The sequence below is a fragment of the Hermetia illucens genome, chromosome 3 (assembly GCF_905115235.1).
Source record: "Hermetia illucens chromosome 3, iHerIll2.2.curated.20191125, whole genome shotgun sequence".
NCBI lineage: Eukaryota > Metazoa > Arthropoda > Insecta > Diptera > Stratiomyidae > Hermetia > Hermetia illucens.
In genome coordinates, this window is record NC_051851.1 from 78,511,419 (window position 1) to 78,521,528 (window position 10,110).

Below are 10,110 nucleotides of genomic sequence, written 5' to 3' on the forward strand. Positions count from 1 at the left end.
TGGTTTATATATGTTGGGTATGGAATGAATAAAATATTTAGCGGAATGACAGCACGATATTATTTTTTAAGGTTTTATCAGTCAATCTATCATGCTGAGGGTAACACAGATAAATCTGCACCATTTGATGTGCACCTCGAGTAATCTGCTTGTCTTCCTCCTAGAGAAAGACATCGACAACGACGCGTGGGTTGGAGACGATTGAACCATCGAAGGGCTCCAAAGTAAATATTTTAATTTATTCAACAGCACAGGAGACGCTGATCAGGACAGACCCAGAGCAAGTATTCTCGTGAGGAAGAGTCTGCACGCTTTTCTGTGCCCGAACCTGAGTTTCAGTGGCGGGGGCAGAGAACGTGTATATTTCCTCGGCTTACGTGGCTCACGACCGATCAGCTCCGCCTGAAGAACTACAACATCAAGCTGCGACGCCAATGCAAGGCATACGCTTTGGGGCAGCTCCGAAATCAACGAAAGAGGTGACTCATTCTTTTATTATTACTTCAAATCTATCGGTGTGTAACAGGGTAGTACAACAACCTTCCATTTCCTCAGCTCAGAGAACTGGAACGGTTGGGAGGAGGTCCTTGATATCATCCTAATAACCGACAATGGGATTCCTAGGGTGGAGGACTGGAGAGTGGCTGACCAGAGATCCTTCTCGGATCACAGTTGGATACTTTTCAGTCCAGATCTCGCCGCAGAGGTCTCCAAACCCTTCAAAGACCCCAAGATCGACTGGACAAGTAACAAGAACAAACTACCCGGTGCGCAAACCGGTAAGATTGGCACGATAGAGGGACTGGAGTCAAAGGTTGGGGCTCTGGAAAAGACATTCGATACCGCCTTTAAGGCCTCGTGCCCTACTAAGTACAGCCAAAAGACACTGCCATGTTGGTGGAATGAAGATCTATCCAGTCTCAGGAAGTTGACCAGAGAAATTTTCAACATCTGCCACAGGCATAAATATTGGCAGCCATACAAGGACTTCCTGAAGAAGTACAAGTCCACCATCAGGACCACCAAGAGGCGGTTTTGGTTGGACTATTGTCAGAACATCGAAAGCACCAGTGAATACGCGAGGCTCAGTAAGATTCTGTCCAAGGAACATAAGAGCCCATCCTTTCTTAAAAAGACGGAAGGCTTCTGTACGGAATCTTCTAGTGAAACCTTGGACTGCTTCAAATGCTCTTTCCCGCCAGCGAGGAGGAGTGTGAGCCAGCACCTTGCTTGAAAGGTTTGCGGCTACCCCAGCTGTGCGAGACTATCAAATCAGTAATTACCGAGGATAAGATCGGCTGGGTTATAAGCAGCTTCTTTGCATATAAATCTTCAGGCCCACATGACATAATGCCAGTTATGCTTGTTGAGATTTACCGGAGCTGCATCTCTTTAGGATACGTACCACAGTCCTGGAGACTCGCACGAGTGGTATTCATACCGAAAGCGGGAAGGCGCGGTCATGAGTCCCCGGAGGACTTTCGACCAATCATGTTTCGTGCTGAAGGTCTTAGAGCGCGTCCTGGACATCCACTTAAGAACGATTATGCAGAGAACGTTATTCTCTAAGCCCCAGCATGCCTACCTCAAAGGAAAATTCACAGAAACCGCCCCCTACGAGGAGGTAATTAGCATCGTTGAGCCGTCGCTGCAGTACAAGCAGTATATCCTAGCTGCCTTCTTGGATATAGAGGGAGCTTTCAATAACGTTAGTACCAACGCCATTAAGGAAGCCTTGACCAGTATTGGATTGGAGGGGTATCATACTAATCGGTTTATGTCTATGCTAAGTACCAGGATAATCCAGTTGGATCTGGGTGGCAACCATTTGACCAGAGCTGTGAACAGAGGCACGCCCAGGGTGGCGCCATCTCTCCGGTGCTCTAGTTAATAGTTTTGGGCGAAATTTTACGAACATTGGACAGCAGCGTGGTGAAGGTGGTGGCGTATGTCGTGATATTAGTGTGACGGATGTTTCCGTTCATTATGAGTGACATCCTGGAAGGAGCGTTGCGAAAGGTATGTTTCTGGGCTATAAGACGCGGACTCAGCATAAACCAACCAAAACGGAACTGATGCTATTCACCACCAAGCAATGATCTCTGAATTCCACCCATCTCGGCTGAATGAACAAAGATTGGTTCTTTTCTCTAATGTAAAGTATCTGAGTGCAATCCTGGATCCAAAGCTAAATTGGAGATTGAACATAGAATTGAGAGCTAAGAAGGCCTGTATAGCCTTCTATGCCTGCAAGAGAACCTTTGCAGTGAAATGGGGTCTCCGGCTAAGGATGGTTCTTTAGATGTACACCGCTGTAGTGCGTCTGATCCTGCTTTGAGCAAAAAATAGAATAGGATGAAGCTTAATAGGATTTAAAGAACCGCAGATGCAGGTGCCACTGGGGCTATTCAGTCCTGCCAGGCAGATGATGTACCCTTGCATCTCCTCCCCCTGGACCTCCATATTAAATATGTTGCAGCGAGAGTGCCGTCTGACTACGTGAGTTCGAATGCTGGGCAGCGAAGTCCTATGACCACAGTAACATCCTTGCCACATGCAAGCTGAAATTTACGAGAAACTTTGCCGTGGACTTTCCAACCAGGGCAAAGTGGAAAACCGGCGGCGTGTTGCAAGATTATGAGTCTTCTTTATCGATGGGGGTTTTCTCGAATACACACAGTGTATCTAAGTTGTATGGTCTCCCAAGTTTCACCAGTGTATTCCAAGCGGAAGTACTGCCGATATTGGAAGTCTGTCGATGGCTGGAGGGAGATTCGAGCTCCAAGCATAACATAGCCATTCTGACCGACAGCCAAGCGGCCCTCAAGGCCTTGGACCCAGTGACGACATCTTCAAGGCTGGTGGGGCAGTGCAGAGACGCGCTGAACCGTTTGAGCCGCATGATCAAGGTCACCCTCCTCTGGGTAGGAATATTGAGGGGAATGATCGGGCTGACGGATTGGCCTGGCGAGGCTCTGTTTGGCAGCCCTTCGGTGAATGCAGTCGGTGATTTGTTGGTGGCTGTCAGGGGCGGAGTCTACTCGCACTACCTAGCAGCCGCGGGCCTTAGATGGCGAAGGCTTACGAGTTGTGCGAAGTCAAGGAGAATTTGGCCCGCTGATAACATAGCCCGATCACGAGAGCGATTGTTCAGCTCTAGCTAGAGTCAGGCTACGGACACTGGGTAAACCATGAGAGAGTTCTCTAACTGCAGGATGGGAGAGCTGCTTTCCTTCGAGAATGCTACGGGCTGGCTCTGAAGATGCGAGTCGGCTAGACTCTCGCTCCCTGCTCTCATAACAGCAGTCACGGTCTTAAGAGTTTGTGGCATCAAAACGGCTCCTCGGAGTGGCCACTGATACCTACCTACCTACCATCTATCAAGTGCTTTTCTTAAAGGTGGTTATACCCATTGGCATAGAATTTGGTCGAGATGCCTAATTCATAAACCACCAAGTGTACAGCCACACAGTCATCAGTACAGCTTTAGGTGGCAAAAGACGAATTCAGACGTTTTTTAGTTTCTATAAAAATTAAGATTTTGCCATTACATTCAAATAAATGAATAATAAAATAATAATAGTATCACACTAAAGGACCTAGCAATAAAAGGTTCTCCAGAACGAACTTTAAAGTTGAATCAATAAGAAACTATTAATATATTTTATTAATATTAATATATTTTAAATTTACAAGAACCCCTTAATTTATGTTTGCTCAAAAACCCACACTAAGAGGACATCTTATAAATTAGTTCCCAGACCGAACTCATCGTGTTAAGGCTTACAAGTCTTATTTTCACGTATTTTTAGGGATTTTTTTAGTAGGAAGAACTAATTGGAATTCCATCCAATTATAATTGCATTACATATACATACATATTTTGAACAAAGTTTGTAAATATTTGAAATAATTTAAGCCAAAGTTACTGTCTATTAGTCCATTGAAGGTTGTAACGTGAGTTCTCCAACTGCGGGATTGGAGCGACTACAATTTTTATATGAAACCAAGAAGGTTTGAATTTTGCATTACTAACTTATTTTATAAAAGTATGAACCACAATGTAGGTGGAAATAATCAAAATTAAAAATGTTGGACCTGCTGAAACAAAAATTTCAATCTTCACAATTTTTGTTTACTAATCATGCTCTAATACACTTCAAGGCCCTGATCCAATATGGATTGTTGCGTCAACGATTATTTTTATTATTAATTATGCTAAAAAAACACAACACAACATCCCGGTTTTGTGCCGAGGTCCACCAATTCGATATCCCTAAAAGCTGTCTGGCGTCCTGATCTACGCCATCGCTCTATCTTAGGCAGGGTCTGCCTCGTCTTCTTTTTCTACCATAGATATTGCCCTTATAGACTTTCCGGGTGGGATCATCCTCATCCATACGGATTAAGTGACCCGCCCACCGTAACCTATTGAGCCGGATTTTGTCCACAACCAGACGGTCATGATGCCGCACATAGATTTCGTCATTGTATAGGCTACGGAATCGTCCATCCTCATGTAGGGGGCCAAAAATTCTTCGGAGGATTCTTCTCTCGAACGCGGCCAAGAGTTCGTAATTTTTCCGAGGAATACATGAGGACTGGCAAGATCATAGTCTTGTACAGTAAGAGCTTTGACCCTATGGTGAGACGTTTCGAGCTGAACAGTCTTTGTAAGCTGAAATAGGCCCTGTTGGCTGACAACAACCGTGCGCGGATTTCATCTTCGTAGCTGTTATCGGTTGTGATTTTCGACCGTAGATAGGAGAAATTGTCAACGGTCTCAAAGTTGTATTCTCCTATCCTTATTCTTCTTCGTGTTTGTGTTTGACCAGTGCGGTTTGATGTTGTTGGTTGATTCGTCTTGGGTGCTGACGTTGCCACCATATATTTTGTCTTGCCTTCATTGATGTGCAGCCCAAGATCTCGCGCCGCCTGCTCGATCTGGATGAAAGCAGTTTGTACGTCTCGGGTGGTTCTTCCCATGATGTCGATATCGTCAGTATAGGCCAGTAGTTGGGTGGACTTGAAGAGGATCGTACCTCTTGCATTCGCCTCAGCATCACGGATCACTTTCTCGAGGGCCAGGTTAAAGAGGATGCATGATAGCGCATCCCCTTGTCGTAGACCGTTGTTGATGTCGAATGGTCTTGAGAGTGATCCTGCTGCTTTTATCTGGCCTCGCACATTGGTCAGGGTCAGCCTAGTCAGTCTTATTAATTTCGTCGGGATACCGAATTCTCTCATGGCCGTGTACAGTTTTAGTCTGGCTATGCTATCATAGGCGGCTTTAAAGTCGATGAACAGATGGTGCAACTGTTGTCCATATTCCAACAGTTTTTCCATCGCTTGCCGCAGAGAGAAAATCTGATCTGTTGCTGATTTGCCTGGAGTGAAGCCTCTTTGGTATGGGCCAAAGATGTTCTGAGCGTATGGGGCTATCCGGCCTAGCAAGATAGTGGAGTATATCTTATAGATGGTACTCAGCAACGTGATACCTCCATAATTGCTGCACTGTGTGATATCTCCCTTTTTATGTATGAGACGTTGCCAATCGTCAGGCACTGGTTCGCTGTCCCATACCTTGAGCACAAGTCCATGAACCACTTGGCGTAACTGGTCGCCTCCATATTTAACTAATTCGGCTGTAATTCCATCGGCTCCTGGCGACTTATGATTTTTTTAGCCAATAAATTGCAAGGACTGTTTCTCCTAAACTTGGTGGTGGCAGTATTTGTCCGTCGTCTTCAGTTGGCGGGACCTCCAACTCGCCGATGTTCTGGTTGTTCAGTAGCTCATTAAAGTACTCAACCCATCGCTCTAATATGCCCATTCTGTCGGAAATCAGATTTCCCTCTTTGCCTCGGCAGGATGAGCATCGAGGTGTATAAGGCTTCATCCTGCTGACTTGTTGGTAAAACTTGCGCGCCTGGTGCGGTTGCTCCCTGTACTTTTCTAGTTCACAGACTTGTTGGTTCTCCCAGGCTTCCTTTTTCCGTCTGTGAAGTCGCTTCTCCGCTCGACGGACTTCGTGATAAGTCTCTGGGCGTGCCCGCGTTCTTTGAGAATGCAACATTACTCGATATGCGGCATTCTTCCGTTCCGTTGCTAGCTTACATTCATCGTCAAACCAGCCGTTCCGACTCCTTTTGCGGCTGGGGCCAAGTATGCTTGTGGCCGTATCCATGATAACGTTCTTCAGGTGATTGTGAAGATCATTTGTTGATGCTTCATCTCCAGGTCCTCCTTTGACTGCGGTTATTGCGGCATCCATTTCCCTCTTATAGCTGTCGCGGAGGACTGTGTTGTGAATGGCTTCAGTGTTCACTCTCACCTGATTGTCAGAGGGGATTCTTGGTGGTATTGTTATTCGAGCTCGGAGCACCATGCCAACGAGCTAGTGATCCGAGTCTACATTAGCCTTCCTATATGTTCTGACATTCATCAAGGCTGAGAGGTGGCGACGTTCGATCAACACGTGGTCAATTTGGTTGAAAGTGGCCCCGTCTGGAGAGGCCCACATATGTTTGTGGACTGCTTTCCGCGCAAACCAGGTATTTCCAACAACCATTTTGTGTGACCCTGCTAATTGAATAATCCGCAGTCCGTTATTATTTGTTTTTTCGTGTATGCTATGGGAGCCAGCGTATCGCCTGAATACGGGCTCCTTCCCTACTTGGCTGTTAAAATCCCCAAGTATGATTTTGATATCATATCTGGGACAGGCTTCGAGGATTCGTTCTACTGCCTCGTAGAAGGTATCCTTCTCCGACTCTGCAGTCCCCTCTGTAGGGGCGTGAACTCATATTTCCAAATTTTATAATGATCGTCTCATTACTCTTAGAGTTAAAATTTGCGCAAAATGTGGAAAAAGTCATTTCGAGAAAAACGCGTTCAAAAAAGCTTGTTCGAAAAGTCGCCATTTATCACTCTTAATTACAAACAAAATACAGTTACAATAAATACAATTGCACTCGTAGAAGGGACTGATGCCAAGTAATTATAAATAGGCTGTTTACATAACACTATGAGATTACGTAAGGATTACCGTCCGGGCGTTCAAGCCAGAGGCTGTATCCGATAATTGCTTGATTTTACGCTCATAAAATCGAAAGGAACATGAATTTTCCTTTAAAATTTTTGCAACGAAGCGGGAAGTTAAGTTATCGATCTATGCAATAAAAATAATTCGATCCTGAAAATCTCTTAATGTGTTTTTTATTAAAAAATTGCGCAATATTTCTGCGTTAATATAGGAGCTCTTCGGAGAAGGGTGCGGCTACTTTTAGAAAGGCTGGGCGGTTGCGTTTTGGAAATCGTTAAGCGCTCAGTATCAAATTTAGAGGTGTCCGCTTTGCAACAAGTTAAATATGCTTTTCTAAAATATGTTATATGGTTAAAAGGCTTTGCCCCTTTCGTTGGGGTTTAAGAAGTCAAAGTCTTCCTTGTTGATCGTAAAAGGCGACTGAAAGGGATGAAATTCCTGGGATTTAATGTGAGTCCCTGTCATGTAGGCAAAACCCCATATTTCTCTTCGGGCACACACATTGATTTAGAGACCAGAATCAAAGCTCCGACATGGCTGGCATTGCGGTATTGATTTATACTGAGTGCCGGTTCAGCATTCATACCAGGAGATGCGAGGCTTATGTAACACTTCTGCCGCATCTCAGGGGTATAGCGAAACTCCATGCTTGAGCCCACAAGAAATTTGCCCGCAATATTGGCATAACCACAACCACCTTGAAACTCCCACAGAGTGCCCCCACAACTGGGCTAAGAACATATTACCCTTGGAATTCTTCTGCAACATATGCTTTCAGAGGTTCTTATGGTACCAGATAACCTGCAGTCCGGTTTCGTGGCAAGAGTCACTTCAGGTGAGTTCCTTGCAGACTCAGGCCTGCTCGCTCTCCTCGAATACGTGGAGACGCACTCCCCGACGGGTTGACTGGAATCAGTTCGGCGCGGAGAACTGCAACGAAACCTTTTCACTAATTACCGCTCAGCGTACAACACAACACATAGAGCATCGCAAGACAATACTAACACAAAACACAAGAGACTTGGGACTGCTCACCACAGCCACTATGGCCGTTCGATTATTATACTGCAGACCAAGCAGCGTCTAGGAATTCCCTCCATTATGAATATATACATGAATTTATACATGGACTTAGTAAAACGCGCCTTGAGCTCAATCATGTTCAGGTACAAGGAAATACGGTCCGCAGTTGTGACTCCCAAGTATATAACTTTTTTTCGATATTTCAACCATACTACGTTCGATTTCAACGAAAGAGGACGACGAAACAGCCTTTAACATCATCGGTTGATATAGTGACTTGCGACTTTTTGAGACCATGCATTAACGATGTACATGTACTCAGCACCCCGATGCTGGGGTTCTAGTCAAGAAGAATGAGGAGATCATCCGCGTATGCTACGTATTCAACTACGAAAGTAAGCTCACCCAACGGTACATCCATCACCAGATTCCATATAAATGGGCCTGCGATAGATCCCTGTGGGGAGCCGCGCATATTCACCCACACACGCTCGTTGACACCTTGGGCGAATTCTTTTCTACCAAGGAAATAGCCCCTCCACAGAGCTAATTCCTGGCAGCCACACTCGTCAACTTTCAACATCACGGATGACCAATATAGATAATCAAATAACCCTCCCGTAGACAATACTCAAACAAACACTGGACATGGGATGGAATGACCCACTAGAAGGCTTTACGCATGACCTGAGTCTCGCCATGCTCTTTTTAAAGAAATTTCTCCCCCTCCTCCTTCAACGCGATCGTCAGGAGGCACCGAAGGCTCGGATTTTAGCAACCTACAAACACTATCACGTCATGTCAACACAGGTTCTTCGTTCATCTTGATGCTGGAAATGTCGTGCTTTCGTCTCCCTTTGCATATCCGGTAGACCCTTCCTCAAAAGGTTATCGAAATGCTCGCCAACGAATGCCTCTAGTCTTCGACGGAACACCTAGAAGTTGATCAACATCAGTATTGATAACATTTAAATGCTGCGCCCTTTGGAATCTCTTTTTCAGGCTACGAATTTCTCAACGCTTATTGCAAAGAGCATTCGCTCCTCACTTAACATGCTTTCGAGTTCTCCGTTCGGGTTTCGTCAGCATGTCATTGGCAATAGATATACATTCATTCAAGAATTCCACTTTTAGATCCGTATACAAAAGCACATACTCAGAGAGGGGAGAGTGGCTGGCTAACTCCTCCATCCAAGCTACATATTCTAACCAGTTACACCCACGGGTATTCCAACGAGTAGGCATAGTGGGGGATCAACAAACTCATTCACAACCCTATTGATCAGCTAAACTTCAATAGGAGTGTGGACACTTACATTGCATCCATTCAACAATCTCTATGTTTGGACAAACGTCTTTGATGCAGCATTCACCATGTAACGTCAGTATCACTGATGCTACTGGAGCTTTTAAATGTCTAAATATTTGACGGAGCATTCAGACAAAACAAATCGTGCTTAACAAACGTTTTAGACAATACCTCGCCCGTGCGTATGGCATGGTGGCAAGATATCACAGTGGAGAGAGCGCATTCGAGTTCATGCCTTAGCTGAATGGTGTTTCGTTAAACCGCGGAACCACATCATATAAGAACGCGATATACTGCTCCAGGTGGTCTGGGGGTGGACAGTCTATGTTTGCACATAACCACCGTTCTGAAGACCTGTGATTGAGACCCATACGCCCCACTTATTAGTGAGGCTCTCGACCCAGACGCAATCTAGACGCGTATCATTAATGACAGCCGCCTTTACTGATTCGCATACCTGCAGACAAGCCCCTGATGCAGTCACTAACTACCCACGGTTCCTGCAACATGGTAACATGCCCACGGATGTGTTGACGGAGATCGTGCATCATGGCAGTTGTTCTAGCGCAGCTCAACTGCAGCAGTGTGAGCGATATGGCGTTTAGTGGCGGCCATCAACCCTAGCCACCCTTGCGACGTAAATAGGTAAATAGGTAGCCATATGGTCCTTAGCACGACAGTCAATCAAACTGTGATCAAACAAACAGTGGTCAAACCCAAGACACTTGTAGTC